Genomic DNA, 9,701 nt, shown 5'->3' on the forward strand with positions numbered 1-9,701 from the left:
AAAAAAAAAAAAAGGTTTGAGTTTAAGTAATATTCAATTTCAATCAAAAACAAATTAAATGATGGGGTTGAGTTTTGCAATTTACATTTATGTATGTGGAATTTCCCTAATAAGATGGAGCGGCCGAAGAGTGAACTGTCAAAAGTACTGAATATGACGTCACTTATTAATGTGTGAATGTTTAATAATTACACGCGCACAGTTAAAAAAAAAAAAAGCGCCCCTCCGACAGCCAAACCCATCTGTTCTCTGATTGGATTGTTTAATTTGTGATTGACATGACATTGGTCAATCAGCTTAAAGAAAGAAAATAGGGTCAAAATCCGTACTTGTAACTTGCAGGGGTTTTTTGGGCTAAGTCCACACACAAATCTTTTTTACACATACAAATCGTTTGTATGTGAAAACAGGGTGTCAAAACAAAAGGCAGCTCTCCCCTACAAGCAGTCTGAACATGAAACAACAATGCTCACACAAAATACAAAGGCATGCAAGCCTGCACAGGTATGGCAACCAAAATGGCCAGAGGGCACAGAAGCACAGCTCCACAGGCCTTAAATAGTACTCTGCTGATTACCAATCAGCCGGACTCTGCGCAACATCCAATCAGGACAGAGGAGGTGGAGCCTGGACAAAACAAAGGGTTAATAGAGAGAAGAGACATCCTCCTGGGGGATGTAACACTGTGCTGAATCGTAGAGTAAGTGAATCACTCAGGACTCACCCCTCCCTCCTGGCTCACAGCTCAAACGAATCACTGACTCACTCACCCCCTCCCTTCCTGTGCTGAATCGTAGCATAGAGGAATCACTCACTCACCCCCTCCCTCCCGATTCGCAGCTTCTTCTTCTTGGTTAGCAACCAACGTTAAGGTGCATTAGCGCCCCAGGTACACAGCTCAGTGGACCCTCGTGCTTCATAAGACACACCCACCCCTCCCTCTCGGTTATCAGCTGTTGAAACTCAGAGCATGTTACCTTGGAAGAGTCGCTCCTTCACCGAAGACGAAGTCCGCTAGTCTGACGGACGCAGTATAACATTCAGTCTACACTTTGTTTTTTTGAAAAGATCATAAGCAGACGTAAGGAAAAAATATATGAACTCAGTTCCACCACTATTAAAAAAATAAAAATGCTCAGACTCGCATTCTGCTGCTGCAATAATGTAAGTTAAATAATTAGAAATTCGCTATTTCACTAAATTATTTAGATAAGAAAATATATATGTGACACATTTGAGGAAAATACTAATAATAAAAAAACAGAAAATTCTAAAGGTGTTTGTGTTTTTTTCCACGTGTATGGGGCAAGGGGGCGGTACTACGGTGTTGTTTGCCGGCAGTGCGAGTTAATGATACGAGGAAAAATGGATAGTCGTCGAAGAAGCGATATTTGGATGCATTTTCAAATGAAAAGTGCAACACACGCACAATGCAACATTTGCAAGACAGTTTTGTCTTTTCGAGGGGGAAGTACATCAAATATGAGAAGACATCTCAGTAGCAAGCACCCCACAGTTATGCTACAACAACAGCACGGTCAAAGCCAGCTACTAGCATTGGACAACCTGGCGGCCAGCAGCAGGAGCAACAATCTTCAACAGCAGCATTATCAACAGCGGTCACATCACCTGTTTATTCCAGCAGCACATCTACAAGCACACACACAGCAGGGCAAGGACAACAATCAGCAAAAAGAAGACAGAGGCAGTCTTACATGGGGGCATTTGTGTCAAGGCCCATGATGCCACTTCAGCAGAGCAAGGTTGACCAGGCTCTGGTTAAAATGATTGCCCAAGATTTTCAGCCCTTTTCAATCGTTGATGACAGAGGATTTAGGGAGTTCACCAAAGCACTTGATCCTTCATATGTTCTTCCCAGTAGAAGTACTGTCTCCAGACAGCTGATGCCCGATTTGTTTCAGAAGATAAGAGCTGATGTTCAGGAAAAAATCAAGACAGCACCTGCTGTGTGCTTAACAACTGACTGCTGGACCTCCAGCACATCAGCAAGTTACATGTCCGTTATGCCACTATGTGACCGAGTTTAAGCTGCAGTCAAACTTGTTGGACTGTTTTGAATTAAAAGACAACCATACATCTGAAAACCTGGCTAGAGAGCTGGAAAGCATTGCAACTGAATGGGCCATTATGGAATCCAAAAAGGGAATCCAGCAGTCTCAAATTCAAGAAATTATTAGAAAGGTAAAAGCAATAACTGAATATACACACCGCAGCACAGTGGCTTCTGCTAAACTGAGAGAGACACAGCAGCAGATGGGACAGCCCCAACTACGACTGCAGCAAGATGTGCCAACCAGGTGGAATTCCACTTATTACATGCTGAAGCGGATTGCAGAAGTGAAGGATCCCCTCATTTCCACCCTGGCCTTGGTAAATCCACAGCTGCAAACCCTGTCACTTGAAGAGTGGGAGATGGTCAAGGAAACCTGTGAGGTCCTGCAGCCTTTTGAGGAAGTGACTGTCGAACTGAGTGCCGAAAGGTATGTTAAAATAATGTCATAATACATGTATACATTTCATGTTGTGTCATTACATTTGCCTAAACACATTTTTCAATTCTTTCCCAGATAATAGCATTTAAGATGTTTCTTACACGTGGCGAGCCAGCCAGGAGCCTGATGTGTGAATGAGTGTTTGTGTTATTTGATTTAATTGAATGTTTGGCATTTTCTGTGGTTTTGAGAAGGTCTGTGACAAGGGGAAAAAAAAAAAAAAGTTTATTCAGGAAAGTGGGGTCAATGTTGCACATTCTGTCATTGTTTCTGGTGCCACAAACACAGAAAGATGAGGAAATTCTTGATTATTTGAAACAATACGGTAGTATAAAAAAGGTTATTTTCGTGGATGACACAAATAGCGTGTTTTACAAAAACCTGATCGTTGAATGCGTCGATAGTTCTGCGTTAACTGCTCTTAATCCATTTTTCCCGTGTACTCATCAAAGAATTACTCTGCTCCCCAGGCGCTGCATTGGTGGCTGCCCACTGCTTCACTGGGTGAATGGGTTAAATGCAGAGGAACTATTTCCATACGGGGACTAACATGCACACTTTACACTTTACTTTTACACTGCTTTGACTTTTTGTGTAAAATTGCTTAAGTCCAGACCCCTGCAGATTACCTCGGCGAGCTCAAGCAACTTGCACGCCGCAGCGGCAGGGATTTCCCAGATATTCTGAGGGAAATGATGGGACAAATTAGTGAGCATCTGGAAGGAATGGACCAAAACCGAGACTTAGAAGAGGCAGCCTGCACCATCTCTGCCTGGCCAGCAGGGGTCGTTGTCTGGAGACTCCGCAACCCCTGAGACAGCTACCAGCAATCCCTCACCTGACCAACAGGGGTCACTGCCACATCCAAAATTTTCACTGTCACAGACTGAAATGAACCCCCCGGAGATACAAAAAGTAGTGGTGGAGCATGTTGTAAAAACAGACACCGTACCTGCATTCAGACTTCTTTCTCTGGGAAGATTCCGCATCAACAACAACAGGCGCCTCTTTCCTTATGTGCATATCAATCGGTAAGTGTTAGTCTTTCTTTTAACCATTCTGTCAAACCTTTCATCTTCAAAAACCATGCAAATAGGGTTTGTAACACTTGGAATACACTTTAAAAAATATATAAGCTCGCCTTTATCACTCAGAGCTAAAAAGTGCTTATAGTACATTATACTGTAGCAGCAATCATGGCCTCATCAGGTACCTCATTTCTTACTCTTGTTCATATTATGCCTATATTTTTACTGTTTTGCTTGTTTTTAATACTCGTTATTTCCTTTTTAGACTCTGAAATAAGTTTACTCAACTCTACTCTCAGTGATTCTTTCGAGCAAATTGGTAGGTTTGTTTCATGCTTCTCCCTCCTAACAGCTAATTGTACAAGGAAAAAAAACAACATTAACCGTCTTTTCATTTATCAAACTTTTTTAGACATCTCTGATTTGGACTGCTTTCTCTTTCTGAGCACTCCGAGTTCCTCTCCACCAGTGCTCCAGAGATCCACAGGCAAAAATATTCGTCTTTCTGATCGGGAGAGGCAAGAGCTGTTCTCAGCGTTAGATCACCCGCTTCATCAGGCCACATCAGTTGCTTCCCCACCTGCACTTCTTCTCTCCCGCGATCCTCAGGGAAAAATTATTTGTCTGCCCGATCGGGGGAGGCAAGATTTGCTGTCCGAGCTCGGTCCCCGTGTTCCTGGCTCCCGGAGCAGCATCCTGGCCAACGCTGCCTGCTTTTGAGAGCCAAACACGGTCAGTCTCTCTAGGTTCTCATTTTATAAAACAAAAAATCCTTATCCTTTTGTATTTAACATAACTGTTTGTTTTTTTGACCCTCAAATTGTTAGGGCTACTTAAGCATATCAGAAGGAGGAACAGAACAAGTGGCAGGACCACAAGGATAAGAAGCACAAGGACAGACGAGACCAGCTGGCTTCTATAGCTCTTCAAGCAGTATGTCTCATAGCTGAATTAATACCGCTCATCATATAATAATAAAAAAAAAAACAACAACTTTTCTTTGCTTTTCAAACAACAGTTTTTACATATTCTTGTTACACAATTTAAAAAAAAAGGATAACCAGGAACATGATATTACAGACCCATTTCTTGCTTTAGAAATAGCGTTAACTAGGTTAAATGAAAATACTCATCATTCACAGAATACACCTCCACAAAGCCATGAGCAACCTGATGTGATCAATAATAACAACCCTTTAGATGCTTAATTTTGCTCTAGCCCGATTAGCACCTGGTGAAAGTGCCTTTCAAAATAACTCAAAGTTTAGGAGTGGAGCATGTTGAGGTCCAAACAGAATCAGACACCGCTCATTCTCAGCTGAGTCCGACACAACATATCCTCATCAGATCCGTTTATAGGGCTTACAGGATCAGATACTGCTTGAGTTATTGAGTGAAACAGGTTAAATGAAAATCGTTTCAATGATTCTCATAGCCAGCATTCGCTAGTCTTTTCCCCAAACATTGTTTCTGCTAACGATCTGCTCAACCATAGCCCACCCCAACAGTTAAGCCGTTTCAATGAGTCTAATCAGCAACAATCGTCCGGCTTTTCCCCAAACAATGATCACGAGCGTAGTTTTCAACAAGGCGTTAATCCAGACCAGAGTTGCGCGAGCAATCCAGCACAACCGTCTATAGTTGTTAGAAATAAATTTAATAACGTTCAAATGAGAGAAATTTTGAATTTCCCGCCTCCACACGATATACCCAATTACGCCCAATATTATCAAGGTATAATGGGGAGTGCCGGTGAAATAACAAACAGGGTTTTCTCACATGCACGTCCAGGCGATCTTATACAATTAGAGTTGATAGGGCAACAGTTACAAAATGTTTCAGTCACTTTACGTGATTATGATTTGTCTGAATTTGAATATTTATTCTTGAGAACCGTGAAATCAAATTGGTCGGTTATGTGTGAAGGCTCGCTTGAGCTCATAGCTCAGATCGTTAGACCCTTCCTGTAGCGGTAAGAGACATCTTAGATACTCAACAAGGAAATTGTGAAAAAACAAAAGGCGTTTTTTTATACGTGGTCCATGACCCAGCGAATAAGTTATGCTTTGCCATAAGTCTCGCCCACCTTCTGCACCCCGATTTTAATGACCATCAAGCAGAGAAAGCTTCAAGACTGGAGTCTTCACATCAGGGAGACATCGCTTATCGTTGGTGATTCCAATGTGAACAAACTCCCATTCTTGTCAACACGGGGTTGTGCAAATCAACAGTTCTCCCGGTGCAAAATGGTGCCATGCACAGGCCCTGCTGGGAAAAGCAACCTGCGATGAACCAGTGGAAACACTGGTGTTATCCTTCGGCCTAAACAACAGATCACAAAGGGACAAGAACACACCAGTCACAGAGCTGAAAAAGGCGTTGAAGACGGCCCAGGAAAAATTTCCTGATGCTGACATCCACATCCCTATTGTTAACTTTTCCTCAGCTCTGCCCCAGAATGAGCAGGAGACATTGTTGCACCTGAACACTTTCATTTCAGATTTGGACAATCACATCCCTGCTCTTCCTGCCTCAATGTTCAACACGGAGAAGGACAATATCCACTGGACTGATAAGACAGCAATGTGCATGTTGACACACTGGAGTGATTATGTAAATGGGGAATCCCCATAAGCCCAGCTAAAAGGGAGGGGGTGAGTAGTGGTGTTATTAATCTGTCAAAACTTTCAGCCTTCCACTGCTCAGCGGACCTTGTTGAATAGGGGCCTCACTTTTGTTCCCACAAAGGGTTATTATAAAGATTTCTTGTTGAAATGTAAATATGATATCCAACAATACCACAGAAGAGTCAAATTGGCCATGCATTATGGGGACAAGTCTGACACAGAACCCCAGCCTTTCACTCCCAAATCTGACTGGTCTCCTCCCATAGGTCAGCTTCCACCTGAGCTATCCACCTTGGTGAAAGCCGATTATGAATATTTTCAAAATCATTTCCACATTGATTGCATCAAACCCAATTTGACGGGAGAAGAAACTAAAGCTCTAAAGGAGCTAAGAGAAAACCAACACATTATCATAAAACTGGCAGATAAAGAGAGTGCTGTAGTCATGCTAGAGAAAATAATCAATTTATATCAAAAGAAATTCATTAATATGAAGCAAAAAACAAATACTATTAATTAGGCTCCTCTGAGCCAAAAGGAAGGCAGTTTTATCTGTTGCCCAAAATTCACCCCGACGGACCAGCTACCCATCCTGCAATGGACGCCGGACCTACGCATCGGTGGTCAGAGGACGTGACCACAGTGATGAGAGAGAAATCCCTCACGCATGGCAGCGGAACCAGAGGAGAGAGCGGCCGGCTACGGACCGCTATGCTGCCCGTCACCGAGATCGGACTGAACGAGAGCGGCGGTTTGAACGGAGACCAGCCCAGGACAGACGGTATGTAAAACACGCCAGATCCGAACGATCTGAGCCTCCCAAAAACAAAATACCGTCTGATGACCCGGACTTTTCTACCAAAGTCCGGATTATTCATAGACTCATGTCTCAAGGGACGCATATCCGCCCTCTTTGAACAAAATAGCCCAGAACCTGATGACTGTTATTCAGCCAGCTGTCCCCAGTAGACTGACACAAATTCTTATTGAGGGGAATGCTAAAAACTGGGCACACACTGCTATTTTAATCCTCCAGTAACATTATTCTGAGGCTATGGAGGAGGAGTTAAAAAGCCTTTTTGAGTTCCAGCCAGCCAGCTCCTTCCCACGCACGACCCCAGCACCAGCCGCACCATAACGGTTACTGCGCAGGTCCATGCTCCACCTGCAGCGAGCGCTGTAACCATGGCGACAGCGGCCACCATGACGGACCCCATCAGAGGTGATTGATCACCCTTCATAGAGAGGGAGGTGGAGGAGGACGGCAGACTGAGGCCCACCCCCCGTGAAGATTCTCCTGAACCAGAGCCCGAGCCAACGTCACCTAAAGACCAGAAGGGTCCTCGCCGCTCTCCACGTGACTTCCACTGGGGAGAAGTCACCTCCCCCCACTCAGCCTCCACAGCCTTTGGAGAACATGGAGATCGAGGTAATGGACCTCACACAGGAGGAATCCACCCCCACCAAATCCAAGGGAGGCAGAAGAACAGCGCCCAAACCGCCGACGGCTTCACACTCCAGCCTGCCACGCACCACTGAGGAGAGACTGGAATCCTGCAGGCAGAATCATTGGTGATTCGAATGTGGCCACACTCCCATCCTTTTCAATGCAACACATACAAACAGAGTTTTCCCGGGGCAAAATGGTGCCATGCACAGGCCCTGCTGGAAAAAGCAACCTGCAATGAAGACGTGGAAACACTGGTCACAAAGGGACAAGAACACACCAGTCACAGAGCTGAAAAAGGCGTTGAAGACAGCCAGGGAAAACTTCCGGAGGCTGACATCCACATCCCAGTTGTTAACTTTTCCTTAGCCCTGCCCCAGAATGAGCAGGAGACGCTGCTGCACTTGAACACTTTTATTGCAGGTCTGGACAATCACATCCCTGCTGTTTCTGCTTCAATGTTCCACACGGAGAAGGACAATATCCACTGGACTGATAAGACAGCAATGTGTACGTTGGAGCACTGGAGTGACTCTGTAAATGTGGCGTCCCCATAAGCCCAGCTAAAAAGGAGGGGGTGAGTAGTGGTGTTATTAATTTGTCTAAACACTTTCAGCCTTCCACTGCTCAGCGGACCCTTTTGAACAGGGGCCTAAATTTCATTCCCACAAAGGGTTATAATAAAACTTTCCTGTTGTAATGTAAATATGATATCCAACAATACCACAGAAGAGTCAAATTGGCCATGCATTATGGGGACAAGTCTGACACAGAACCCCAGCCTTTCACTCCCAAATCTGACTGGTCTCCTCCCATAGGTCAGCTTCCACCTGAGGTATCCACCTTGGTGAAAGCCGATTATGAATATTTTCAAAATCATTTCCACATTGACCGCATCAAGACTTAAACCTTCATATTGATGACGCTTCCTGTAACACTGCTGCTGAGCTCATCACTATCACTGAGTCTTTTAACTTTAAGCAGCAGTTTCTGGCCCCACACATACGAAGGGCCACACTCTTGATCTTGTTTTCTCCCTGGGTTTAAATATACATGATGTATGTGTGGAAGATGTCCATGTGAGTGACCATAGTTGTATATTCTTTAATTTGTCATTTTACGTGGATCCTTCACCTCCTAAATTGATGATCCAAAGGCGGATTATAAACCAGGATGCTGCTAGAAGGTTTTCTGCCATGTTTGTCCCTCGCATGGCTCAAAATGATATGGATTCACTTATTTTGTCCTTTAACAATCAATGTAAATCTATTTTAGATACGGTGGCACCTCTGAAACTAAATATTGTCCATTCTTCAAATTTCTGTCCTTGGATAAATGAAAGTATTCGAAATTTTAGGAGATATTGTCGCAAATTAGAACGTTTATGGAAGGCTTCCAAGCTTGAGGTCCATAGGGTACATCTCAAGGAATCAATTTTCTCACTTAACGACATGATAAAAAATGCCAGAACGGAATATTTTGCTAATCTAATAGCTTCAAAAAAGAAAAATCCCAGAGTATTGTTTGATACAATTAAAAACATTGTCTCTCCTGATAGTCCTCATGTACCAGTCTATACTAAATCTGACTGTAATGACTTTTTAAACTATTTTGTTAATAAGGTCGCTGCTGTCAGGTGAAATATTTCTCCACCATCCTCTCAGTATCACACTGACACGTTGCTTACCTCTGATACCTGGTCCTCTTTTACTCCTGTTACCTTACAGGACATCAATGTCTGCTTGGTCGAATGAAACTGACTTCAAGCCACCTTGATGTACTTCCTCCATCATTTTTCATTAGTGTGTTTGATTCTATTGGCCCCTGTATTCTGGAAATAATTAATACTTCTATTTATACTGGCTCAGTTCCCAGCTATTTTAAACAAGCTATTGTTGAACCAATATTAAAGAAACCAAATTTGGATCCATCTCTTCCAAGCAGTTACAGGCCAATATCAAAACTTCCATTGGTGTCAAAGATTTTGGAAAAAACAGTTGCAGAACAACTTAACAACTTTTTGGAAAAGAACAATGTTCTGGACATTTTCCAGTCTGGTTTCCGCAAATTGCACTCCACTGAAACC

The sequence above is a fragment of the Pundamilia nyererei genome, unplaced genomic scaffold (genome assembly GCF_000239375.1).
Source record: "Pundamilia nyererei isolate P.nyererei 1_Seehausen unplaced genomic scaffold, PunNye1.0 scaffold00423, whole genome shotgun sequence".
Lineage (NCBI taxonomy): Eukaryota > Metazoa > Chordata > Actinopteri > Cichliformes > Cichlidae > Pundamilia > Pundamilia nyererei.